The following is a 27,993-nucleotide window of genomic DNA, read 5'->3' as shown; positions in this document are numbered from 1 at the left end:
GAGGAGCCTGGTAGGCTACAGTCCATGGAGTTGCAAAGAGTCGGACACGACTGAGCGACTTCATTTTCCCCTTTATCCAGTACATTCTTTCTGGAAGAGTCCCTCATCCTTCACTTCAATTGTCTGCCTTCACTTGACTCTTTCTTCTCATTCAGAACTCAGACTACATACTTTTTTAAATAGGGAAGCCCCTTATCTATTCCCTATCTAGCTAGCTATCAGATCTACCGACTTATCATATCTATCGATCCATCCATCTACCCACCCACCCCTCCATCCATCCATCCATATGTATCTATCAATCATGTCCATCTATCCATCCACCCACCCCTCCATCCATCCATATGTATCTATCTATCCATCCATCCAGCCATCCACCACCCAAAGGAGATCAGTCCTGGGTGTTCATTGGAAGGACTGATGTTGAAGCGGAAACTCCAATCCTTTGGCCACCTGATGTGAAGAACTGACTCATTGGAAAAGACCCTGAAGCTGGGAAAGATTGAGGGCAGGAGGAGAAGGGGACGACAGAGGATGAGATGGCTGGATGGCATCACTGACTCGATGGACATGAGTTTGAGCAAACTCTGGGAGTTGGTGATGGACAGGGAGGCCTGGCGTGCTGCGGTCCACGGGGTCACAAAGAGTCAGACACGACTGAGTGACTGAACAACAAGGATGTACCCCCGATTGCAATCACACACAGAGCCACGCGGTGGCCACTTCCACAGCACAGCCTTGGCCTGCATCCGAGGGCCTGGAGAGACTTGGACTTGGCGTCGGATACACTGGCACTCTGGGCTGCTGGCAAATGACCGTGACATCCGGGTGAGGAGGGAAGGGGAACAGAGGCTGCTGTTCCAACATCAGTGGGTGTTTAAAATTCGGAAATGTATTTGCCAGGGGGGAGGGCGGGCATTTCTTCCTGAGGACCGGCAACTGCAGGCGTGGATGAGCTCCATTATTATCGCCGACGCAGGGGTGAGGGGATGCGAACTGCTGGGGGCGTGGGAAGCACCGGGGGTGGTGGGGAACGCAGGGGAGGGCAGCATGCGCTGCCCAGATGAGCCCTGGGGTACGACAACAGCCTTGCCATGCCAGGGAGATCCTTTCCTGGAAGTCGGCCGGCATTTCTCTAACATCGATCATCCCCGCTAAGTTGCACATACTGTGTAGTGCTGCTGGGGGATGTCATTACAGATAATCGGCGGCCTCTGATGAGCTGAAGGTTTTGGAGGATGTCAACGGAAGATGAGATCATGGAAATGTGGTATCTGACTCTGAATGATACAAAATGCAGACTGCAGAGCCAAGACGGCAACAAAGAGAGAGCTTTCGTTCGCATCGGAGATCCCAGAACCAAATCTAACTTTGCCAAACAAATGAGCAAATCTGGCTAGGTAAAGCAATGTTGGTTTTTCCCCCCCTCTCCTAAGGATGTATGCTGTTGTTCAGTCACTCAGTTGTGTCCGACTCTGCGACCTCTGCTGGACTGCAGCACGCCAGGCCTCCCTGTCCATCACCATCTCCTGGAGCTTGCCCAAACTCATGTCCATGGAGACGGTGATGCCATCCAACCATCTCATCCTCTGTCATCCCCTTCTCCTCCTGCCCTGAATTTTCCCAGCATCAGGGTCTTTTCCAATGAGTCAGTTCTTCGCATCAGATGGCCAAAGGATTGGAGTTTCAGCCTCAGCATCAGTCCTTCCAATGAACACCCAGGACTGATCCCCTTTAGGATGGTCTGGTTGGATCTCCTTGCAGTCCAAGGGACTCTCAAGAGTCTTCTCCAACACCACAGTTCAAAAGCATCGATTCTTCGGCGCTCAGCTTTCTTCCTAGTCCAACTCTCACACCCATACATGACCACTGGAAAAACCACAGCCTTGACTAGACGGACCTTTGTTGGCAAAGTAACGTCTCTGCTTTTTAATATGCTGTCTAGGTCTGTTATAGCTTTTCTTCCAAGGAGCAAGTATCTTTTAATTTCATGGCTGCAGTCACCATCTGCAGTGATTTTGGAGCCCAAGGAAATAAAATCTGTCACTTTTTCTATTGTTTCCCCATCTATTTGCCATGAAGTGATGTGACTGGATATCTTGATCTTAATATTTTGCATGTTGAGAATTAAGCCAACTTTTAGCAAACGCAACTGTGTCATATTCAAGTCAACCCACTCATTAAAGGAAAATCTGTATATGGAATTAAAACCAATATACAGATTAGTCCAAGAAAGCAAAGTTAAAAATTCCACAACCAAGATTTTGGCAAACTCTCCATGACTCAGATTGTTTGAGGCACGTCCATTATTTTTATATTCTCCTCCATTTCTCAAATCTGTCCACTCAAAAAAAAGCATCTTGAAGGCTTATCCGTGAACAACTAGGCGTGATATATGAGGATTTTTTTGTTCTTTGTGGCTAATCTTATATTGAAAAGAATGTTCAAACTGCCTAAATCCAGTAACTTCAGATAAAGCGACGTTTAAATTAAAAAATGTTTTGCTAAGATCCGGGATTATGTTTTTGGGCTCCACCATCACCACAGATGGTGACTGCAGCCATGAAATTAAAAGACACTTGCTCCTTGGAAGAAAAGTTATGACCAACCCAGACAGCATATTCAAAAGCAGAGACATTACTTTGCCGACAAAGGTCCGTCTAGTCAAGGCTATGGTTTTTCCAGTAGTCATGTATGGATGTGAGACTTGGACTATAAAAAAGCTGAGCACCAAAGGATTGATGCTTTTGAACTGTGGCAAATTCTTCTATCATTTTCTCCCTGGATCTTCAGTCAGTCAGTTCAGTTGCTCAGTTGAGTCTGACTCTTGGCGACCCCATGGACTGCAACACGCCAGGCCTCCCTGTCCATCACCACCTCCCAGAGTTTACTCAAATGCATGTCCATCGAGTCAGTGATGCCATCCAACGGTCTCATCCTCTGACGTCTCCTTCTCCTCCCACCTTCAATCTCTCCCAGCATCAGGGTTTTTCCAATGAGCCAGCTCTTCCCAGCAATTGGCCAAAGGATTGCAGTTTCAGCTTCAGCATCAGTCCTTCCAATGAACAGTCAGGACTGATTTCCTTTAGGATGGACTGGATGGATCTCCTTGCAGCCCAAGGGACTCTCAAGAGTCTTCTCCAGCATCAGGGCTCGAGATTCCCAATGGATGGAATCTTGGGCAAATGCCAGGCTCTGTACTTCTTAGTTTATTCAGCAGGAGACCCTCATGTGCTGAGTTACACTGTAGCAGTTATCATGCAACGGGAATACACAGACATATACATACAGATGCCCACACTCATGTACATAACTGCACAGAGGCTCTGTTATTTTGCAGGATGCTTCTGCTACATTTCTTTGTTGAATACACTCCTAAAGTGTATCCAGTTCAGAACGTCTAGAGAAAGTCAGTGGCGTGGAAAGTTGATGGTGTGCAAAGACCATGCCTCAGTGAGTAAGACTCAAAGTCCAGTGTCTTTTCCTTCTTCTCTTTTTATTACTGTCTTTTTAGGTTTGAAACTGTGTGAGTTATCAAAAACCACGCCCTTCTGCCCACAGAGCCTGTGTGTGTGTGTGTGTGTGTTAGTTGCTCAGTCATGCCCGACTCTCTGCAACCCCATGGACAGTAGCCCGTCAGGCTCCTCTGTCCATGGGATTCTCCAGGCAAGAACACTGGGGTGGGTTGCCATTTGAAGATTTATGTTAGTATCCTAACGGGCAAAAGGAGAAGAAGGTGGCAGAGGATAAGACAGTTAGAGGGCATCACCAACTCAATGGACATGAGTTTGAGCAAACTCCAGGAGTTGGTGATGGACAGGGAAGCCTGGCATGCCGCAGTCCATGGGGTCACACAGAGTCGGACACGACTGAGCCACTGGACAACACCAATAACAGATCTGGAAGAAAACAGTTAAGTTTTAGGAACGCCTCTGAATGCATTGAAAATGTTGGATCGTGGGTGATATTTCCAGTGGGTTTCTAATCAAATCCATAAAGTCTGCTTTGGCTGTTTGTTGGCAAGCTGCATGTGATGCTTCCTCAGCAAGATGGGATGTTTGGAGGCTAAACCTGGGGATCTGTGTTATTCCTCAAGGATGTGTGAGTTTCACTTGGTCACATGTCACATTCACCCTAGCTTAAAGGCAGCACTGGGCCAGAATGTATACACACTGATCTCAGCTTGCCTGGCGGGGTAGACTGCTAACCCGTTTCTGAGGTTTCATTCACCATCCTGTTATCCGTAAAATGTAGAGGTTGCACGCGGTCATGCTTCTGGTTCTTGTCAGATCTGCCATTCTTTTTCCCTTCCCTTCCTCCTTTTCTTTATTCTCAATAAACAGCATTGCACTCTTCTTAAATAGGTGCTAGCTATCAGGGCAATTTGGAGAAGGCAATGGCACCCCACTCCAGTACTCTTGCCTGGAAAATCCCATGGATGGAGGAGCCTGGTAGGCTGCAGTCCATGGGGTCGCGAAGAGTCGGACACGACTGAGCGACTTCCCTTTCACGTTTCACTTTCACGCATTGGAGAAGGAAATGGCAACCCACTCCAGTGTTCTTGCCTGGAGAATCCCAGGGACAGGGGAGCCTGTTGGGCTGCCGTCTATGGGGTCGCAGAGAGTCGGACACGACTGAAGCGACTTAGCAGCAGCAGCAGCATCAGGGCAATTGACCCTTAAGCGTGCCTATATGCATGTCTTGGAGATGTTGCTAAAATGTGGATTCTGCTTGAGTAATTTGGGGTGCACGCATGGGCGCTTAGTCGCTCAGGCATGTCCGAGTCTTTGCAACCCCGTGGACTGTAACCCGCCAGGCTCCTCTGTCCATGGGATTCTCCAGGCAAGAACACTGGAGTGGGTCACCATGCCCTCCTCCAGGGGAATCTTCCTGACGGAGCGATTGAACCTGAGCCTCCTGCATCGGCAGGACAGTTCTTTACCACTGAGCCACTTGGGAAGCCCCCCTGGACAACTGGGGCTCCACGCTTCTGGCAAGGCGACAGACGGCATGAGGCCGGGTTAACTGTTTCTTTTTATATTTCAGCTTCCTTTTAAAAAACGATTTAACTAATTTAATTCTCTCTGTAATCTTGTGAGACCATTTTTCAAGCGGAGAATGGAGTGACATCAAGTACCTTCCCACTGTTGCGGAAGCGTTCTTGGTGTTTGTGTTCAGAACATTTTTCATCCTCCCAAACTGAAACTTAAAAAAAAAATTTTTTTTTTAGATTAACTTTTTCATGGTGAATAAAAATAACACGTGATGGACAAAAACATATTCACAGGACAGGAAACTTCGGGTAGGGAAAGAATGCAATAATATTGTAATTGGGTAATAGGAGATACCACTAACATTACAGATACTTTTGTCTTAAAAATCCTAGGTAGTAGAAACAGCCTAGAAGGTGAATAAAACATGAACTGTGTCTCACCGCAGCCAACGCCAAGCATGAGTCAGACTTTCTCTGTTATTATGAAACACTCCAAAGTGGTTAAGACTCAGAATTCTTTGTCATAAATATTTTTCAAGGATGGCATAGTCACTTCTAGAAATACATTGTTTTTGCACACAATGCTTTTTACAGAGAGACTAAAATTTTCCTGTTCACTAGAGCATCGAATCCCAAACTTTTCAGCCCTAGGGTCCACTTTCACGGGAGACCATTTTTCCACAGACCATGGCCGGGGTGAGTTCAGTTCAGTCACTCAGTCGTGTCTGACTCTGTGACCCCGTGGGCTGCAGCACGCCAGGCCTCCCTGTCCATCACCAACTCCCAGAGCTTGCCTAAAGTCGTGTCCATGGAGTTGGTGATGCCATCCAACCATCTCATCCTCTGTCATCTCCTTCTCCTCCTGCCTTCAATCTTTCCCAGCACCAGGGTCTTTTCTAAGGACTCAGTTCTTCGCATCAGGTGGCCAAAGTTTCAGCTTCAGCATCAGACCTTCCAGTGAATATTCAAGAATGATTTCCTTTAGGTGGTGGTGGGGGTGGGGTGGGGATAATTTCGGGATGATTCAAGCACACTACATTATTTTGCACTTTATTGCTAATCTAATGTCGCTGCTCATCTGACAGGACATATTTGTCCCCAGCCTGGAGGTTGGGGATCCCTGCACCAGAGTCCCTGGGGAACCCAAAACACTTCCCTTTGCCCTAACCCTCAAGAGATTTTAATTCAATGGCCAGGGAAGATAATACAGGTATTGGGATTTTTGCAAGCTCTCTGGATTCTAAAGCCTGCAGCCCAGTTTCAGAACGACTGCTTCTTGGGGTCAAGCGAGATTCTAAAACTCTCCCTGGGGTCATCTCATAAAACCCAGAGCCTAGAATTATTTTTTTTTTTTTCAAAAGCAAATGTATTTTCTGTTGTCTCTCCAGCAAGCAGGAATGAACAAATTCAGATGGCCCTGTCCTTGGCCACAGTGAACGGCGTTTGCCAGCGACTGAATGACAACAAGGGCATTTGCTGTCTGCCTCTCGGGAGACTGAACCCCGAGCTGCTGCAGCTTCTGACCTTCGACACCCCAAGAAGGAGTTCACGGTGGACAGCGAGGCGCTCTGTGGCCCAGGGAACCTGGAGGAACAGGTCTAGGTGTTGTTCTTCAGTCGCTCAGTCGTGTCCGACTCTCTGCGACCCCCTGGACTGCAGCACGCCAGGCTTCCCTGTCCATCACCAACTCCCGGAGTTTGCTCAAACTCAAGCCCATCGAGTCAGTGATGGACCTGGAAATTTATGCTCCATGTCCCGGAGGGTTGACTGTCTATGTAAATTACCTATCTGAGTTTCTTCTCCTTCAAGGAAGATTTATCTATCCTCCCCATTATGGATTTATCTAATCACTTATTTATGTCCGCAGAAATGAATGGTTATTTGTTTTATACTTTGGGTTATAATCCAACCTTCCTTTATCTATTCTGTTGCACGCAAAAAAAAGTATCAATCACGACTCCCAAAACCCCACTGCACATTGCATAAGCCATTCTGGATTTTTACAGCTCAGGACTGTGATGGGGAAAAAAAAAAGACAACGGGCATAGATTGCACAGTGTCCCACAGCCTCTATGCAGTGCTCCGTAATTAAAATAGGATGGGACATTGTTTGTCATTTATACTGAAATAATAATAAGGAAAAAAAAAAACCATGCTGTGACAAACTGAGTCAGTGGGAACACATCTGATAAACAGTATTATCATGGGAACTTTCTAACACTCACGGTTAAGATCAGACTCTAAGAATGTTGGTGATGAAACAAAGACATATAACAGAAATATCTCCAAGACATCGAAAAAAAAATAAGCTCTGGACATATTAGAGAACCAAGAGTGAAAAAAAAAATTAAATAATAAGAATTAAAAAAAAAAAAACAGGTTTTCTAAGTCTTCTGGGTAGAACAGAAGTCACTGCCTTGAGCTTTCTCTGATGAGTGAATTCAGTTGCAAATTTACCAAAGACTGAGTTATTTTATAAGAAACCTCTTAACCTACCAGGAAAAAAAAAAAACTCACTCCAAGAATAAGATTGGAATCTATATAAATAGAAACATATTTTCATGTTTTGTGGTTTAGTTGCTAAGTTGTGTCGGACTCTTTGCCACCCCATGGACTGTAGCCCGCCAGGCTCCTCTTCCCTGGGATTCTCCAGGCAAGGATATTACACTGGGTGGCCATGCCCTCCTCCAGGGGATCTTCCCAACCCAGGGATCGAAGCCACGTGTCCTGCATTGCAGGAAGATTCTTTATTGACTGAGATACATTTTTTTTAATTGAAGTGTAGTTGATTTACAATATCGTGTTCATTTCTGCTGAGCAACATCAAAACAAACCATGCAGTCAAAAAACGTGCAGAAAACCTAAATAGACATTTCTTCAAAGAAGACACACAGATGGCCAAGAGACACATGAGATGTTGAACAGCAGTGAACATTAGAGAAACACAAATCAAAACTCCAATGAGGTTATCACCTCACACCAGCCAGCATGGCCATCATCAAAAAAATCTACAAACAGTGAGTGCTGGAGAGGGTGTGGAGAAAAGGGAACGCTCCTACACTGTTGATGGGAATGGAAATCGGGAAACCATTATGGAGAACGGTATGGAGATTCCTTAAAAAACCAAAAACAGGACTATGACGTGACTCTGCAATCCCACTCCTGGGCATACACCCACCCGGAGAAAATCATGAGCCGGAAGGATACGTGCACCCCAGTGTTCACTGCAGCCAGGACGTGGAAGCGACCTACGTGTCCACCAACAGAAGAACGGATAAAGAAGATGTGGTACATTTACAAAACGGAATACTACGCGGCCACGAAAAGACTGAAAGCATGCCATTGGCGGCAGCATGGTTGAACCTAGAAACGATCACACTAAATGAAGCCACAGAGAGAAGGAGAAATACCACGTGATGTCACCGATACGTGGAATCTACTTTCAGAAGAGGATACGAATGGAAGATCTAAATGGGAAGGCAATCCAAAAAGGAGGGGGTCGGTGTGTCCGTACAGCGGATTCACTTTGTTGACGGCAGAAAGTAACACAGCACTGTAAAACATCTATACTCCAATAAATTTGTTTTTTAATGATACCAATGAACTTATTTGTGAAACAGAAAGACACTCACAGAGACAGAAAACAAACTTATGGTGACCAAACGGGAACGGGCAGAGGAGGGGAAAATTAGCAGTTTGGGATTAAAAGATACACACTGTGCTTAGTCCCTCAATCGTGTCCAACTCTGAGACCCCATGGACTGTAGCCCGCCAGGCTCCTCTGCCCATGGGGATTCTCCAGGCAAGAATACTGGAGAGGGTTGCCATGCCCTCCTCCAGGGGATCTTCCTGACCCAGGGATTGAACCCGGGTCTCCTGCATTGCAGGGGGATCCTTTATGGTCTGAACCACCAGGCCTCCCTGTCCATCACCAACTCCCGGAGTTTACTCAAACTCATGTCCATCAAGTCAGTGACGCCATCCAACCATCTCATCCTCTGTCATCCCCTTCTCCTCCCGCCTTCAATCTTTTTCAGCCTCAAGGTCTTTTCCAATTAGTTACGTCTTTGAATCAAGCTCCAGAGGATTGGAGCTTCAGCTTTAGCATCAGTCCTTCCAATGAACACTCAGGACTGATTTCCTTTAGGATGGACTGGTTGGATCTCCTTGCAGTCCAAGGGACTCTCAAGAGTCTTCTCCAATACCACAGTTCAAAAGTATCCATTCCTCAGCACCTACTATTCTTTATTGTCCAACTCTCACATCCATACATGACTACTGGGAAAACCATAGCTTTGACTAGACGGATGTTTGTTATTGCCCGTGAGCATCTCTGCTGGATGAGATCAAAGGGCTGCTGGCATCATCAAAGGTCTTCTCTCTTTTAACAAGTTAGCCTTGCTTCCCAGTGATCTTCATGCATCTTCACTTCCATCCAAAGGAGGCGATGTGGAAAATGCTTTCCTGTCCGCAAAGCTCACTGGACACACGCCCAGACCAGCTTTACTCAGGTTACTGAGGAAAGGAGAAAATGGACACAGAATTCTTTCTGACGGTGGCCAGGGATGAAGTTGGGATCTGAAACCTCCAGACAAGAGCCAGCGGTCAATGCGTGAAACCAGCAAAATCAGACAGATTGAGCAAATCTAATCGAATCCTTCCCCCCACCAACAAAACAAATGAAAAATCACCAAGGAAGCAACAGTGAGCAAAATGCAGCCATGAATTATCTTTAGGAGAGAATCCTCATAAAGCCTCATGTTTTAAGATGATATTAAGATGACTTTAAGATGATTTTAAGATACTTTTAAGATGATATTAAGACAAGCCTCATATTTTAAGATGATAAATGCAAAGAAAGAGTTTATTTTTAGAACAAAAAACTAGGGTAAGTTTCCTTGGAGATGTGCCGTGGGTACCACCTTGGGGAAACGAACACCCCTGGCAACAAACATCGAGACTCCTGCACGCACATGTCCGGCCGGGCATGGAGAACAAACTCAGAACCAAATGCTTCGTCTCCGACCTCCACACTTGCGCGGATGATGAGACTCAACTCGCAAGGGCTTTGTCTCATCGGGGAGGCGTCGACCCACAGCTAAAATTACGGGTTTCCGCAGGCCCGGTGTTGTCCTCTATTTTTTTTTTTTTTTTTTGCTTCTGGGAGATGAGGGATAGGCGTGCATAAATTAACCCAAAGGTTCATGGCAGACAATAATTAGCCACGGGCTCAGTGGAAATAGTAGGGGCCTGATGGCACGTGTCACAGAACATACAATTTTCTCTCCATCTAGCGCAGAGAACGCCTTGATTCACACTGCTGCTCCACTGTTGCGTCAGTCATGATGAGACGCAAAATCTACACCACCCCCTCCACCAAAAAAAAAGGAAAAGACACCAAACAAGAAAAGCTGGGCGTTAACTACATGTCCAGACGCATACCTGTTTGCACGGCCACCTCTTATTATTTCCGCGCGATGGGGATTTCGGTCTCTGGGTTAATTGATGGAGGGGAGGTGGACCTTCTTACTTCCAGGCTCTCCTTTAATACAAGAGCCCTGAAAAATGTGTAAAAGCGGTTTGGTCCCTGCAGGCTGAGCAGTTCTTGGATACGCTGATCGGGCTACGGGTTTCACTTGAAATTAATAAGAAAATGTGTCCATTGAGAACATTTGTTGTTCAGTCACTGAGTTGTGTGTGATTCTTTGCGACCCCATGGACTGCAGGATGCCAGGCTTCCCTGTCCTTCACTGTCTCCCGGAGCTTGCTCAAACTCATGTCCATTGAGTCAGTGATGCCATCCAACCATCTCAATCCTCTGTCGTCCCCTTCTCCTCCCACCTTCAATCGTTCCCAGCATCAGGGTCTTTTCCAATGAGTCAGCTCTTCTCATCAGGTGGCCACAGTATTGGAGCCTCAGCTTCAGCATCAGTCCTCCCAGTGAATATTCGGGTTAATTTCCTTTAGGATGGTCTGCTTTGATCTCTTTGCTGTCCACGAGACTCTCAAGAGTCTTCTCCAGCACCATAGTTCGAAAGTACACATTCTTTGGCACTCAGCTTTCTTTGCAAAGGCTATAAGTAGCTTTCCCAGGTGGCTCAGATGGTAAAGAAGCTGCCTGCAATGCAAGGGACCCGGGTTTGATCCCTAAGTCATGACAATCCCCTGGGGGAGGGCCATGGCAACCCACTCCAGTGTTCTTGTCTGCAGAATCCCGTGGACAGAGGAGCCTGTGAACTAGAGTGCATGGGGTCGAAAAGATTCGGACACGGCTGAAATGACTTGGCACGGCACCGAAGTGCCTAACATTAACCTCGCCTTTCCATGTGTATTCTTCTTCTGGTGTACTGAACACTGCTATCAGCTGCATTGATTTTCATGTTATTTGCAACCATATTCATATCACTTTGGAGTCTCTTTGCCTTGGACTACTTTTTTTTTCCTTTTTTAAAATTTAAAGATACATTTGTATTGGGGTATAACTGCTCTACGATGCTGTTAGTGTCTGCTGTACAGCAGCTGAACCAGCCATATGTCTACATAGATCCCCTCCCTCTGGAGCCTCCCTCCCCCCACCCAGCCCTCTAGGTCATCACAGAGCCCCGAGCTGAGCTCCCTGTGCTACGGAGCAGCTTCCCACCAGCTGTCTATTTCACACGACAGCCTATAGATCTCAGTGTGCTTTTTAAATCAAATTTCAGAATGATTCTGAGACGTCGCTCACAAAATTACTCGGAAGCATTCCTCCTCAACGCAGTCTCTGAATAATATAAACACCTCGAGAATGACTCGCAGGTTTCAGAGAACTCGGTTCGGAATTCTGTGACCTTGAACGTTCTTATGCCGATAGCTCTTATTCAGCTTCTTCCTTAAAGCTGATATACGGATGCTTACTTTGTTTTTCTAGCTGTGGTAATGCATATTTTCCCTAGAAGCACCCCTTTTTATTCTATTTTTCAAAAATATCTGTATAAACCTCTGTCAGTCACACTGATTTTTGTGACGCGTGTACTGTTTTGGGGTTGATTGGGGGTTGATTTGGGGTATGTGCACTTTAATGTTCTTTTTCATGTGCTTTGTAGCAGTGTAAGTCTAAGTGGCTCTGATGGTAAAGAATCCACCTGCGGTGCAGGAGATCCTGGTTCGATTCCTGGGTTGGGAAGATCCGCTGGAGAAGGGATAGGCTACCCACTCCAGTATTCTTGGGCTTCCCTGGTGACTCAGCTGGTAGAGAATCTGCCTGCAATGTGGGAGACCTGGGTTCAATCTTTGGGTTTGGAAGATCCTCTGGAGAAGGGAATGGCTACCCACTCCAGTATTCTTGGGCGTCCCTGGTGGCTCAGCTGGTAAAGAATCCACCTGCAATGCAGAGGACCCTGGTTTGATTCCTGGGTTGGGAAGATCCGCTGGAGAAGGGATAGACTACCCATTCCAGTATTCTTGGGCTTCCCTGGTGGCTCAGCTGGTAAAGAATCTGCCTGCAATGTGGGAGACCTGGGTTCAATGCCTGGGTTTGGAAGATCCGCTGGAGAAGGGAACTGGCTACCCACTCCAGTATTCTGGCCTGGAGAATTCCATGGACTGTATAGTCCATGGGGTTGCAAAGAGTGGGACACAACTGAGCGACTTGCACTTCACTTTCTATATAGATCCATGATCTCAGTTATTCAATTCCTCCGTCAGTAACTGAAAAGTTTCATTTATTACTTTCTCGTGATGGATGCTTCTCTTTATCCACTTCCCAATTGAATGCTTAATTCATTATTTTAAAAGTAAACTCATTCCAGAAAAGGTCAGTCCCCTCACCCCACCCCACTCCAAGAGTACTTTTTTGCCATACCCACAGAGTTCTGAAATGGTGATGAGTTTAAATCTTCTTCTTCCAAAAAGATATGTAAAAGAGAGTTTAAAACTATTCCGGTTGGAAACTATACTTCAAAAATATATTCATAGCAGAACTATGGACAATAGCCAAGACTCAGAAACAATGTAAGTGGCCAGTGAGAGATGAATGGATAAAGAAGAGGTGGTATAATGCAATGGAATATTACTCGGTCATCAAAAAGAATGAGCCAATGGCGCACAGCATCGACGGACCTGGGCAGTGTCGTACCAAGTCAGTCAGATCAAGAATGACAAGTGTATGACATTGCTCTTGTGTAGAATCTTCAAAAAGCATACAAATGAACTCATCTACAAAACAGAGTGACAGACGCTTATGGAATAGTTACGGAAAACTCCTGTACGCCGTTGGTGGGGAGGTAAGCTGGTGCAGCCACTGTGGAGAGCAGTATCGTGGCTCCTCAGAAAACAAAGATAGAGCTAACATACGACCCAGTAATCCCACTCCCGGGCATATTCCCAGAGGAAACAATAATTCATAAAGATACACGCGCCCCAGTGGTCCCAGCAGTGCTGTTCACAACAGCTGAGATATGGAAGCAACCTAAGTGTTCGTCGACAGATGAATAGATAAAGAAGACGTGCTACCTACAGAGTGTGGAATATTACTCGGCCATAAGGAAGGTTGGAACAGTGCCATCTGCAACTACGTGGACGGACCTAGAGATGATCTTGAGAGTGAAACTGTTAGTCACTCTATCACGTTTGACTGTTTGCAACCCCACTTTGCAAATGCATGGACTGTAGCCCACCAGGCTCCTGTGTTCATGGAATTCTCCAGGGAAGAATACCAGAGTGGGTTGCCATCCCCTTCTCCAGGGAATCTTTCTGACCCCGGGGGTTGAACCTGGGTCTCCTACATTTGAGGCAGATGCTTTACCACTGAGCCACCTGTGAAGTCACAGAGATGATCTTACTAACTGAAGTAAGTCAGACAGAGAAAGATAAATGCCACATGATATCCCTTACTTGCAGAATCTAAAAATATGGTATAAATAAAGTTACCTACACAATGCAAGAGACCCAGGATGGATCCCTGCGTTAGGAAGATCCGCTAGAGAAAGAAATGACAAGCCACTGCAGTCTTCTTGCCTGGAGAATTGCAGACAGAGGAGCCGGGTGGGGTACAGCCCATGGGGTCGCGACGAGTCAGACATGACTGAGCACACACACACGCACACAAACAGAAATAGATTTACAGACGCAGAGAATAGATTTCTGGTTGCCAGAGGAGACAGCAGTGAAGGAAGGATGGATGGGAGTTTGGAGTTAGCTGATGCCAACAATTGTATACAGGATGGATAAAACACCAAGGTCCTACTGCAGAGCTCAGGGAGCTAGAGTCGATATCCTGGCATAAACCAGCATGGGAAGCAATGTTTTAAAAAAGAATGTATAGATGTGTGTACAACGGAAGGGCTTTGCTCTACAGCGGACCTTGGCACAGCATTGACCATCAACTGCACTTCAGTAAAAACGTTCCAGTTGGACGATCGCGTTTCTTTGCGAATATTCTTGTTTTCAAATGTTGTCTTCATGACAGTATGGCCCCGAATATGGTTGACCTATTTATACCACTTGGAATTTTTTTTCCTTTCTGAGCTAATAGTTGATTTATCTATTTTTAACTGCAGGATAATGGCTTTATAATACCCTGTTGGTCTCTGCCATGCACCAGCACGAATCAGCCATAAATATACGCATGTTCCCCTCCCTCTTGAACCTCCCTCCCACCTCCCTCCCCACCCCAATGCTCCAGGTTGTCTCAGATCACTGGTGTGAGTTCCCTGAGTCATAGAGCAGACGCTCACTGGCATCTATTCTTATATACAGCAGCGTATATGTATCCATGCTTCTCTCTCCTTCTGTCCCGTAGCTTAGCTGGTAAAGAATCTGCCTGCAATGTGGGAGACCCTGGTTCGATTCCTGGGTCAGGAAGATCCCCTGGAGAAGGGATAGGCTATCTACTCCAGTATTCTAAGGCTTCCCTAGTGGCTCAGCTGGTAAAGAATCCACTTGCAATGCTGGGAGAACTGGGTTCGATCCCTGGGTTGCGAAGATTCCCCTGGAGAAGGGAAAGGCTACCCACTCCAGTTTTCTGGTCTGGAGAATTCCAAGGACCGTATAGTCCATGGGGTCACAAAGAGTCAGACACGACTGAGTGAGTTTCACTTTCACATTCTCCTCCTCCCACTGTGCCTACAAGTCTGGATCCCCATTCCTCTGCAAATGAACCGTATTATAGAGACTGACGTAAGTCAGAAACATAAAACAAGGACTGGATATTAATGCGTATATGTGGAATATAGCAAGATGGAACTGACAGTTTGAAAGGTCATTTCTGTTTTATGGATATGGACTTCGTTACACACCCATGAAATTTTCCTTCTGTTACATAACTTAAATCCTTAATTCCGATTTTCTTCTTGTCTTCTTAATCTGTCATGCTGCACTCGTTTAATATGCTTGCTATTTCTGGTAACATGGAAGGTTAACTCACTTGACCCACCATTCCTGCTGAAAGACACTGAAAAATGCTGGATGCTTGTATTTGTAAAGACTCTCACTACAAGCATCTCAAGACTGACGGGATAACAGAGCGTCACGCCAGGATCTCGAAGGCAGCATAAACACGAAGAGCCCTGAAGCCACTTTTTCTTCAGAGAATAGTCGGAGAACTGGTCAGACTTGAGCCACACTTTGGATGTATCCTCTGATATCTCCCGGAACAGAAGACAAAGGTTTTCATGTCCTTGTTAAGGTCAGGAGTCTAGTGAGACATTTCCCTCCAATACTCTGGCCACCTGATGCAAAGAACCGACTCACTGGAAAAGACCCTGATGCTGGGGGAGATTGAAGGCAGGAGGAGAAGGGGGCGACAGAGGATGAGATGGCTGGATGGCATCACCGAGTCAACGGACATGGGTTTGGGTGGACTAGGGAGTTGGTGATGGACAGGGAGGCCTGGCGTGCTGCGGTTCATGGGGTCGCAGAGAGTCAGACACGACTGAACTGAACTGAACTGAATAATACTGAGAGGATATGTGTCTTTTTCACCTTTAGTCTCTTACAAGAGTCCAGGGGAGTTTTCCAGCAGCTATATGGTGGATGAGAACACAAGAGACTGAACACAGAAGCAGATATAGGAATCTAGCTGGACTTACAAGTATCCATTCTCCCCCAAACTCCCCTCCCATCCAGGCTGCCACCTGACACGGAGCAGAGTTCCCTGAGGTGGCCAGCAGGTCCTTGCTGGTTCTCCATGTTAAGTATAGCTATACTTGTTAATTTTAAGCTAAGCAGTCTTGGTTGGCTCTCTCCTAGCTTGATACACACCCACACTCAATATATGTTCCCGAGTTATTGGTCTATGCTTCCTCAAGGGGTTCTCTGCTGCTGTTGCTGCTAAGTTGTTTCAGTCGTGCCCGACTCTGTGCGACCCCATAGACGGCAGCCCACCAGGCTCCCCCGTCCCTGGGATTCTCCAGGCAAGAACACTGGAGTGGGTTGCCATTGCCCTCTCCGCAAGGGGTTCTCAGCGGCGCTCAAAAAATGCTAGCCCTTGAGTTCACTCACTCCAAAGATTCCATTAAAGGTCAGATTGCAAAGTGCTGAGCAGTATGGAATATTCTGATTGTAACAGCTTCATCAGCCTGGTCCTAGGTTTTAGACAAATGTTTCAAACAGGTTTGCCGGCTTTAGCAAATCGAAACACAGGACTCATAGTTACATTTGAATTTCGGATTAAAAAAACAAATATGTGTTCTTTGGTATAAGTAAGTCACAACCATAGCATGGGACATACTTTTACTAGATAAACTACTTGTCTGAAATATTGTATGGGAATACTCTTGCCTGGAAAATCCCATGGGCAGAGGAGCCTGGTGGGCTGCAGTCCATGGGGTCGCTAAGAGTCGGACACGACTGAGCGACTTCCCTTTCACTTTTCACTTTCATGCATTGGAGAAGGAAATGGCAACCCACTCCAGTGTTCTTGCCTGGAGAATCCCAGGGACAGGGGAGCCTGGTGGTCTGCCGTCTATGGGGTCGCACAGAGTCGGACACGACTGAAGTGACTTAGCAGCAGCAGCAGCAGCATGTATTTATTATGCAATATTTGATATGTACTTATACTAAAAAAACTGTTATTTATATAAAAAGTTCAGGGACTTCCCTGGTAGTCCCATGGTTAATTCTACGCTTCCCATGAAGAGAGCTTGAGCTTGATTCCTGGTCAGGGAACTGGATCCCGCACGGTGCAACTTAAGAGTCCATGTGCTGCAATTAACTCCAGCACAGCCAAATAAACAAATGGTTTTTTTAATAAAATATAAAAACTAAAAAAATGCAAATTTAACTGGTGCCTTGTAATTTAAGGGCTTCCCTGGTGGCTCAGATGGTAAAGAATCTGCATATAATGCGGGAGACCTGGGTTTGATCCCTGGGTCGGGAAGATCCCCTGGAGGAGCGAATAGCTACCCACTCCAGTGTTCTTGCCTGGACAATCCCATAGACAGAGGAGCCCGGTGGGCTACGGTCCATGGAGTCGCAAAGACTCAGAAACGACTGAGCGACTGACACTTAACTTGCGATGTAACGGGGCAACTCCACTTCCAAAGGCATAGCTTGATTTCTAGCAGCGGAAAAGAAGGGGACAAAGACAGTTGGTGTCAACAAAATGCAAAATGTCCATACCGTGTGACCAACAAGTCCTGTCAATCGGGTTTATTCTGAGCAAATAATACAATTATGAGGAGGAGGAAAGCACAAAGGTGGCGACCACAGCACGTTTTTATAGGCGGCTGGATACAGAGCACGTTGCATTGGATAAGACGCTAGGCTGTCGGCACAACTAATGGGCAAAGCCATACGCAAAATTTTCACGAATGAATATCAAATTAAATATTAGAACGCTATAATTACAAACACATTTGCACATCATAAGTACTAAACAAAAGACTCAGAATGGTGGGGCAATTAGATTGTGCGTGGGAGATGTTTTATTTTAATATTCATGTTGCAGTGATTGTATTAGAGTTCTCCAGAGAAAAGGAATGAACAGAATGTGCATGGGTACATATGTGTGTATATGTACATGTATATGCGTATACGGTGTATGTATGTATGCGTGTATATGTGTATATATAGGATTTGTGTATATATGTACACACGCACATGCACGTACAGCATACGTGCACACACTATATGTATGTATACATATATGCGTGCATAGTGTGCACACATATGTACACATGTACGTGCACACACAACATACGTGTGCATGTATGTACATATATGCATACGTGTTCACAGTATATGTATATGTGTTTATATACAGTACGTGCATGTATGTGTGTGTGTGTATATGTGTGTGTGCAGTATGTCATGTGTGTGTGTATACGTATCTATACAGTATATGTATGTAGACATAAGTGTATATGCAGGATTTGTACATGTGTATATGTGTGCGTGCATGTATACGTGTGTGTGTACATGTGTGTATATATGTGTTTGTGTGTGTTTTCATATGCATGTGTGCATGCTAAGTTGCTTCAGCTGTTTTTGACTCTTGGCAACCCTTTGTAGCCCACTGGACTCCTCTGTGTGTGGGATTCTTCAGCCAAGAATACTGGAGTGGGTTCCCATGGCCTCCTCCTTCAGGGGGATCTTTCCTACCCAGGGATCAAACCTACATCTCTTATATCTCCTGTATTGGTGGGCGTGTTCTTTACAACCTGGGAAGCCCCTGTATAAAGACCCTGATGCTCAGCAAGATTGAAGGCAGAAGGAGAAGAGGGCGACAGAGGATATGGCTGGATGGCATCACCAACCAATGGACATGGACTTGGGAAAACTCTGGGAGATGGTGAAGGACTGGGAAGCCTGGTGTGCTGCAGTCCATGGGGTTGCAAAGAGTCAGACATGACTGGGCGACTGAACAACAACAACATATATATATGTGTGTGTGTGTGTGTGTATAGAGAGAGATTTTCTTAAGGAATTGACTCATGCAATTACATGCAGTTACAGAAGCTGGCAAGTCCAAAATCTGCACGGTAGATCAGCAAGCTGGAGACCCAGGAAGGAGATGACGTTTCAGGTCAAGTCCAAAGGACGTCTGCTTACAAATTCCACGTTTCTCTGGGGAGAGCACTCTTTTCTTCTATTCATGCCTTCAACCGATTTGACCAGGCCCACCCATGTTATGGAGGGGCAATCTGCTCTACTCAAAGTCTAACAATTTAAAGGTTAATCTCGTCCATTAAACACCCCCATAGAAACATCCAGAATAATGTCTGACCACATAGCCAGACACGATGGTCAAGACAAGTACACACAAAATTAACACAAGTACTAGGGCTAAAATAAATACTTAGAAATAAAAAAGCAAGAGTGAATGTAAGGTGGGAAACTGGAAGTAGCCAGAATATACTTTTTACTTTTTTTATTTTGGGGGGGGATTTCCCTGGTGGTCCAGTGACTAAGACTCCTTGCTCCCCATGCAGAGGGCCCAGGTTTGATCCCAGGTCAGGGAACCGGATCCCACATGCTGCAACTGAGAGTTAGCTTCCATAATTAAAGACCCCCACATGCTACAACTAAAGATAGCCTTAAGTCATGTTAAATAAGACCAAGGAGATCCTTGATGAAAACCCAAACTCAACTGTGTATGATCTGATGTTCTGAGCCTCATAGCTTATTAGCAAAAGCATCATCATCATCACCATCATGTGAACATCGCGGCCATTATTGTGTGAGAAACATCATCGTCTTCATGCTGTTATCACCATCCCATCATCATCGCCACCATCACCATCATCGTCACACCATCATCATCAAGTCACCGTCAACACCATCATCACTAACGTCACCACCATCATGTCATCATCCGCACCATCACCTTCATCCCTTCATCACCAAGACCATCGTCACTATCACAGGACATCCATCACCATTATCAGATCATCATCAACACCATGACCTTCATCCCTTCATCACCAGCATCATCATCGTCACTACCAGATGACATCATGACCATTATCATATCATCAACACTATCACCTTCATCCCGTCATCCCCAAGATCACCATCGTCATTATCACAGGACAGCATCACCATTATCGTCTCATCAGCACCATCACGCTCATCCTGTCATCAGCAACATCACTATTATCATCACCATCACCTGACATCATCACCACTGTGTGTCATCACCACCATCACCTTCATCCTCTTATCCCCATCCCCATCACCACCACCATCAGCACCACCACCATTATCCACGAGGTTCTGAATCCCCATGGCGAGTCGTCAGAGCCTATTCAACTGACCTGAAAGGACTGTCTTCCTCTTTTCTTCATCCCAGAAGGACAGTCATCTGACGGATGTTTTCCTCCGGGCGGTGGAGCATCCTTGGTGGCCTGAAAACAAGGAAAAGTGATGATCGCATGTCCTTGTGAGACAGCCTCTAAGTGGCCTCAAAACAAATTGGTCTAGCTTGAGCCTCCTACATGATTTCTGTGCAGTTTCACCTCCCTACCCTCATTTGTCGTGTGTCACAGTGTGGTTCCTTAGGAATCAATTAAGAGAAATTGAAGACAATAAGGTCTCTTTCTGTCCTTTACATTCCCTTCAACAGATACTGGTTTCTCTCTGGAGGAACTGACTGTCCTGAATAAGCAGAGGCAGAGAAATGTTCATTTCTGTTATGTTGCTCTTCTGAGAAAAATGACAGGCATGAGCCATCTCTGATGTGTCCACATTGAAGGTAAAACACTCTTGTGGCCCAATGCACTGATTTTTAAACAGTAGCTTTAGAAGTAGGGCTTCCCTGGTAGCTCAGCTGGTAAAGAATCCACCTGCAATCCAGGAGACCCAGGTTTGATTCCTGGATCAGCAAGATCCCCTGGAGAAGGGATAGGCTATCCATTCTAGTCTTCTTGGGCTTTCCTGATGGCTCAGCTGGTAAAGAACCCGCCTGCAATGTGGGAGACCTGGCTTTGATCCCTAGGTTGGGAAGATCCCCTGGAGAAGGGAAAGGCTCCCCACTCCAGAAGTAGGGTGTGCCTGTGTGACACTGAACTCAAATAGAAGTCAGAGAAAGGGTCCACCCAAACAGTGCGAGGAAAACGTGCTGGGGAAAAGTGTTGGAAGAGAAACTTAAAAACAGTGCTGTTGCTTAGATCAGACATGTTTGCTCAGATAAGACATGGCTGCTCAGATCAGACACGGTTGCTCAGATCAAACGTGGTTGCTTAGATTAGATATGGTTGCTCAGATCAGACATGGCTATAGGGGACTGAAGTTTTCCCTTGCCCATGGGACCCATGGAGGCACAACAGAAAATCAAAGACTCCAAATATGTCAGTATTTGAGCTGCTGTGGTGCATGGTTGCACTGTGGCCTCATTAATGAGGGCTGGGCAGGGTAATGTTGGCCAAGCTAGACCCCGAGACCCAAATGTTAGTGAATCTGGAAGTACAGCAAGGGATCAACAAGGCCAGCTGGAGACTCCATGGGTCCGAACAGCTATTCAAGCAGACGAATGGCCCAGACTGCCAAGGTGACATGGCCAGCTGCCTGTTCAAGGCGGATGGAGCCTGGTGAAAACCTCAGAGAGGAAAACTTTGGAAAATGAGGCGAGAGGCTTGGGCCATTGGAATGAGCCACCATCCACACACCCAACCACTCGCCATCCATTCATCTATTTATACATTCATTCTTCATCCATTCACTTACGCACCCATCCACAAATCCATCTAAGCCTCTAACCATCCATCCATCCACCTACCCAACCACTCACCATCCATTCATCTATTTATCCATGCATTCATCCATCCATTCACCATCCATTCACTTATGCAGCCATCCACAAATCCATCTAACCATCCACCCACCCATCCAACCACTCACTATCCATTCATCTATTTATCCATCCATTCATTCATCCATATATTCATTCATCATCATTCACTTATGCAGCCATCCACAAACCCATCAAAGCATCTAACCATCCATCAATCCACCCACCCAGCTACTCACCATCCCTTCATCTATTTATGCATCCGTTCATTCATCCATGCATCCATTCATCATCCATTAACTTATGCAGCCATCCACAAATCCACCTAACCATCCATCCACCCATCCAACCACTCACTATCCACTCATCTATTTATCCATCCATTCATTCATCCATCCATTCATTCACCATCATTCACTTATGCATCCATCCACAAATCCATCCATCCATCCATCCCCTCACCCAACCATCCCCTCACCATCCATTCATCTACGTATCCATTCATTCATCTATTTATCCATCTGTCCATTCATCCATGCCTTCATTCATCCATTCATTCATTATCCATTCATTTATGCATCCACCCACACATCCACTCACCATCCATTCATCTACCTATCCATCCATTCATCTATTTATCCATCATTCATTCATCCATTCACTTATGCATCCATCCACTACTCCAGTGTTCTTGCCTGGAGAATCCCAGGGACGGCGGAGCCTGGTGGGCTGCCATCTCTGGGGTCGCACAGAGTCAGACACAACTGAAGCGCCTTAGCAGCAGCCACAAATCCATCCAAGCATCTAAACATCCATCCATCCATCCATCCAACCACTCCCCATCCATTCATCTATTTATCCATCCATTCGTCCATCCGTCCATTCACCATACATTCACTTATGCATCCATCCAGAAATTCATCTAACCATGCATCCACCCATCCATCCACCCACCCAACCACTCACCATCCATTCGTCTACCTATCCATCCATGCATTCATCCATCCGTCCATTCACCATCCATTCACTTATGCATCCATCCAGAAATCCATCTAACCATCCATCCACCCATCCGTCCACCCACCCAACCACTCATCATCCATTCATCTATTTATCCATGCATTCATTCATCCATGCATCCATTCATCTATCCATTGATCATCCATTCACTTACACATCCATCCAGAAATCCATCTAACCATCCATCCATGTACCCATCCACCCACCCACCCACTCATCATCCATTCATCTATTTATCCATCCATTCATTAATCCATTCACTTATGCATCCATCCACAAACCCATCTAAGCATCTAACCATCCATCCATCCACCCACCCAACCACTCAGCATCCATTCATCTATTTATCCATCCATTCATCCATCCATCCATTCATTCATCTATCCATTGATCATCCACTCACTTACACATCCATCCAGAAATCCATCTAACCATCCATCCATGTACCCATCCACCCACCCACCCACTCATCATCCATTCATCTATTTATCCACCCATCCATTCATCCATTCACTTATGCATCCATCCACAAACCCATCTAAGCATCTAACCATCCATCCATCCACCCACCCAGCTACTCCCCATCCATTCATCTATTTATCCATCCATTCATTCATCCATTCACTTATGCATCCATCCACAAACCCATCTAAGCATCTAACCATCCATCCATCCACCCACCCAACCACTCAGCATCCATTCATCTATTTATCCATCCATTCATCCATCCATCCATTCATTCATCTATCCATTGATCATCCACTCACTTACACATCCATCCAGAAATCCATCTAACCATCCATCCATGTACCCATCCACCCACCCACCCACTCATCATCCATTCATCTATTTATCCACCCATCCATTCATCCATTCACTTATGCATCCATCCACAAACCCATCTAAGCATCTAACCATCCATCCATCCACCCACCCAGCTACTCCCCATCCATTCATCTATTTATCCATCCATTCATTCATCCATTCACTTATGCATCCATCCACAAACCTATCTAAGCATTTAACCATCCATCCATCCACCCACCCAGCTACTCACCATCCATTCATCTATTTATCCATCTGTTCATTAATCCACGCATCCATTCATCATCCATTAACTTATGCACCCATCCACAAATCCATCTAACCATCCACCCACCCACCCAACCACTCATCATCCATTCATCTATTTATCCAACCATTCATCCATCCATCCATTCATCATCCATTCACTTACACATCCATCCACAAATCCATCTAACCATCCATCCACCCATCTGTCCATTTGCCATCCACCCACCTACATATCCATTCACCACACATCTATCTATTCATTCACCCAACCATCCACCCACTGATCCATCATCCATCCACTTGGACATTCATCTACTAATCCATCCATCCATTCATTTAACAAGCAAGCATGATATATGAGGAAATTCCCCAGCCTTGGGGCCTCAAAGGCATAAAGACGCAGTCGTCAGCAGAACTCCAGGCTCCCAGTCAAGGCTGAGGCTCCAAGAAGAAAGAGCCTGGAGACACAGGGGAAGGAGATGAGCTTGAGCAAGTCAAAGCCTAGGCTGTAGCAATCTCTCGCTGCAGAGGAACAAAGGATGACAAGGACTGGGATGGACCACGGTGTCGGGCTCAACCCAGCCTCCAGCGATCGGCACCAAGGCACCTCCTTCTCGGGCAGCCTCATGGGAATGCGGACAACATTTGACCTTCTCCACAAAGGTGCTGCTTCAGAAAGGGCTTCCTCCACGAGGGAGCTTTCAAACTCACTCACGGTTTTTCCAGGACTCATTGGAAAAGACCCTGAGGCTGGGAAAGACTGAGGACAAGTGGAGAAGAGGACAACAGAGGATGAGATGGTTGGACGGCGTCACTGATTCAATAGACATGAGTTCGAGCAAACTCCGGGAGACAGTGAAAACTCAGAGAGATACTTACTGAGGGGAAAAATTAGCTCTGTGATTTGAGCTGTTAGGATGCAATCTCTGTGATCCAAAGCTCTTTGGAATGAATAACTGTGAACTGTCAGGCTTGGCTAAGGGCAAGGTCAGAAAGGGAGAAGAGACATGTCTGGCTGACTCTCTTTGTCCATAAATATTTACGTAGACGGAGACAAGGAAATAAACTGTTTCTCACTTCCCAGGTGGCTCAGCGGGTAAAGAATCTGCCTGCCAAAAAGGAGATGAGGGTTCGATTTCTGGGTCAGGAAGATCCCCTGGAGAAGGAAATGCCTATCCACTCCAGTATTCATGCCTGGAGAATCCCATGGTCAGAGGAGCCTGGGGGGCTGCAGACTATGGGGTCACAAAGAGCTGGACACGACTGAGTGACTGAGTATGCACACGTGGTCAGGGGTTGGGGGTGGGCTTCCCAGGTGGCTCACTGGTTAAGAACCTGCCTACCCATGCAGGAGATGCAGGTTTGATCCTTGGGTCGGGAAGATCTCCTGGAGAAGGAAATGGCAACCCATTCCAGTATTCCTGCCTGGAGAATCCCAGGGACAGAGGAGCCTGGCGGGCTACAGTCCATACAGTCACAAAAGAGCTGGACACGACTTAGTGACTGAACAACAACACAGGCTATGGAGAGTGTGAAAAACCTCCATCAATCTAGGAAAGGACGCGAGAAACATTAGTAGCTTCTCCCATGCTTCCTTCTAAAAACGGTGTTTCAGATGGGGCTATCACAAGCCATCTTCACTGTTCAACCTTGACGGACAAAGAGTAAGGCTGCCTGAGAATCAAAGCAGTGACATCAGAGCTTCGTCGGTGCTCTGTGATGGCCTAGTGGAGTGGGATGGAGGGGCGGGAGGGAGGCTCAAGAGGGAGAGGGTATATGTATACGTACAGCTGAATCACTGAGGAAGGCTTTCTGTTAAAATAGTCCAACTCTCACAGACGTATCCAAAATCACTGCAGATGGCGACTGCAGCCGTGAAATTAAAAGACGCTTGCTCCTTGGAAGAAAAGCTATCACCAACCTAGACAGTGTATTCAAAAGCAGAGGCTTTACATTGCCAACAAAAGTTCATCTAGTCAAGGCTATGGTTTTTCCAGTGGTCATGTATGGATGTGAGAGTTGGACTGTAAAGAAAGCTGAGCGCTAAAGAATTGATGCTCTTGAACTGTAGTGTTGGAGAAGACTCTTGAGAGTCCCTTGGACTGCAAGGAGATCCAACCTGTCCATCCTAAAGGAGATCAGTCCTGAATATTCATTGGAAGGACTGATACTGAAGCTGAAACTGCAATCCTTTGGGAAGAACTGACTCACTGGAAAAGACCCTGATGCTGGGAAAGATTGAAGGCAGGAGGAGAAGGGGATGACAGAGGACGAGATGGTTGGATGGCATCATTGACTCGATGGACAGGAGTTTGACCAAGATCAGGAGTTGGTGATGGACAGGGAGGCCTGGCGTTTTGCAGTCCATGGGGATGCAAAGAGTCGGACACGACTGAGCGACTGAACTGAACTGATCGCTGAATCACTTTGCCCTACAGCAGAAACTAACACAACATTGTAAATTAATTGTACTCCAATTTATAAAAAAACCCTGAAATCTATGCTCATCTCTTACTCCAGGGATGCAACCAGCCATCTGTTGAATGCAAACCAAGAGTCTGCCCAGAACTGCTTAATTGCAGAGCTGGGGAACACCCAAAAGTCTGATTAATGGAACCTGGCTCAGTTCTACTGCAGGCAGATGGAAACATGACTGAGATTTAATAAGCGGGAATCCAGTTAATCGTATTTTCCCGGGTGTGTAGAGAGACTGAGCTAATGTGAGAAGAAGCCGTCGGCTTCAGTGAACCCTGCCCAGAGTGTGTACTGGACAATGGAACAGGCATCTGATGGGTGCTGGTAGGTGGCGGACACAACTCACCATCCTCAGAGTCTCATGTTAACGAGAGGGTCAATTCCTAGGCAGGTTGATGAGAAGTCCGGACTCCCAGAGGAGGAGGAGGAGGAGGAGGAGGAGGAGGAGGAGGAGGAGGAGGGAGGGGCCTGGGGATCTTGAAAAAGAGACAGGGGTCTGGAATTCTCAAAGAGGAGGAAAGGACAAACGTGTTTTTCTCTCTGCATTCCTTAGCCTACATTCCTTGGCATCACCAACTCGATGGACATGAGTTTGAGTAAACTCCGGGAGTTGGTGATGGACACGGAGGCCCGGTGTACTGCAGTCTATGGGGTCGCAAGGAATCAGACACGATTGAGTGACTGGACTGAACTGAACTTCTGTAGTCTTAGTCACATAAGTTTTTTTTTTTTTTTCTTTGATGATTATACAACAAAAAACTCAGCTTAAACTCTGTACTGGGGATTATATAAAAACAATGTATCCTGCTTGAGGACAGTTTCTCCTTCTGACTAAACCTGATATCTTAAAATGTATATTATGGGAGTGGGTCTGGTAAGATCTTTCTACTGTTAAGTTCTAACCCTGCTATCTTAAAATGTAAATTGTGGGACTGGGTCTAGTAAGATCTTTACAACCTTGAGACATGCTTTTGATTTATTATATAACCAATTCGAAAAGTATATAGCTCCCTTGCTTAGATTAGGGAGGGGGCACGCTCTGTCTTCCTTCTGATGTCTCTGTCAGATGCTTTCTCTGACCCTTTTCACTGTAATAAAACTTCTGCCACACAAGAGCCCTTGAGAGATCAAGCCTGGTCCCTGGTCCTGAAGCTAAATCTTGTTCTTCGGAGATCACGAATCCAATACCATTCACTGTAAGCTATCATTAATACATGCAGAACCAAAGTAGAATCATCCGTTGATAGGGGCTTCCGTGCTGCTCCAGTGGTTAAGAATCCGCCTTGCAATGCAAGGGACGCAGATTCGATCCGTGGTGTGGGAAGATCCCACATGCGGTGGGGGCAGCTGAGCCCACCAGCCACAGCTGTTGACCTGAGCTCTAGAGCCTGGGTCTGCAAGAACAGAAGCTACCAAAACGAGAGGCTTGTGCACCAAAGCCAGAGAGGAGGCCCCGCTCACCACAACCAGAGAAAGCCCACACACAGCACCAAGGACTCAGCACAGACAAAAATAAATGTTTTTAAAAACCACCAATTTTAACAAATCTAGCCTTTTGGTGTGGGGTGTGTTTATAATGGAAGAGGCAGTATATGCTTTGTTGAAAGTGAAAGTCGCTCAGTCGTTTTGTGACCCCATGGACTACAGAGCCCATGGGATTCCCCAGGCCAAAATACCAGAGTGGGTAGCCTTTCCCTTCTCCAGGGGATCTTCCCAACCCAGGGAT

General features: G+C 46.1%; 1 protein-coding gene across 4 annotated transcripts in view; it reads right to left on the bottom strand.

Annotated features, from left to right (window-relative positions):
• Window positions 1-27,993, bottom strand: part of DHRSX (dehydrogenase/reductase X-linked) — a 263,342-nt gene that overhangs the window by 59,408 nt on the left and 175,941 nt on the right. For all 4 annotated transcript variants that reach the window (XR_009734803.1, XR_009734804.1, XR_009734802.1 and 1 more), the window contains one exon: window positions 20,227-20,316. The gene's annotated coding sequence lies outside the window, so the exon portion shown is untranslated. The remainder of the gene's footprint in view (window positions 1-20,226; window positions 20,317-27,993) is intronic.

Source organism: Bos javanicus, chromosome X, assembly GCF_032452875.1.
Source record: "Bos javanicus breed banteng chromosome X, ARS-OSU_banteng_1.0, whole genome shotgun sequence".
In the NCBI taxonomy this organism is placed as follows: domain Eukaryota; kingdom Metazoa; phylum Chordata; class Mammalia; order Artiodactyla; family Bovidae; genus Bos; species Bos javanicus.
This window is presented reverse-complemented; position numbering and strand designations above follow the sequence as displayed.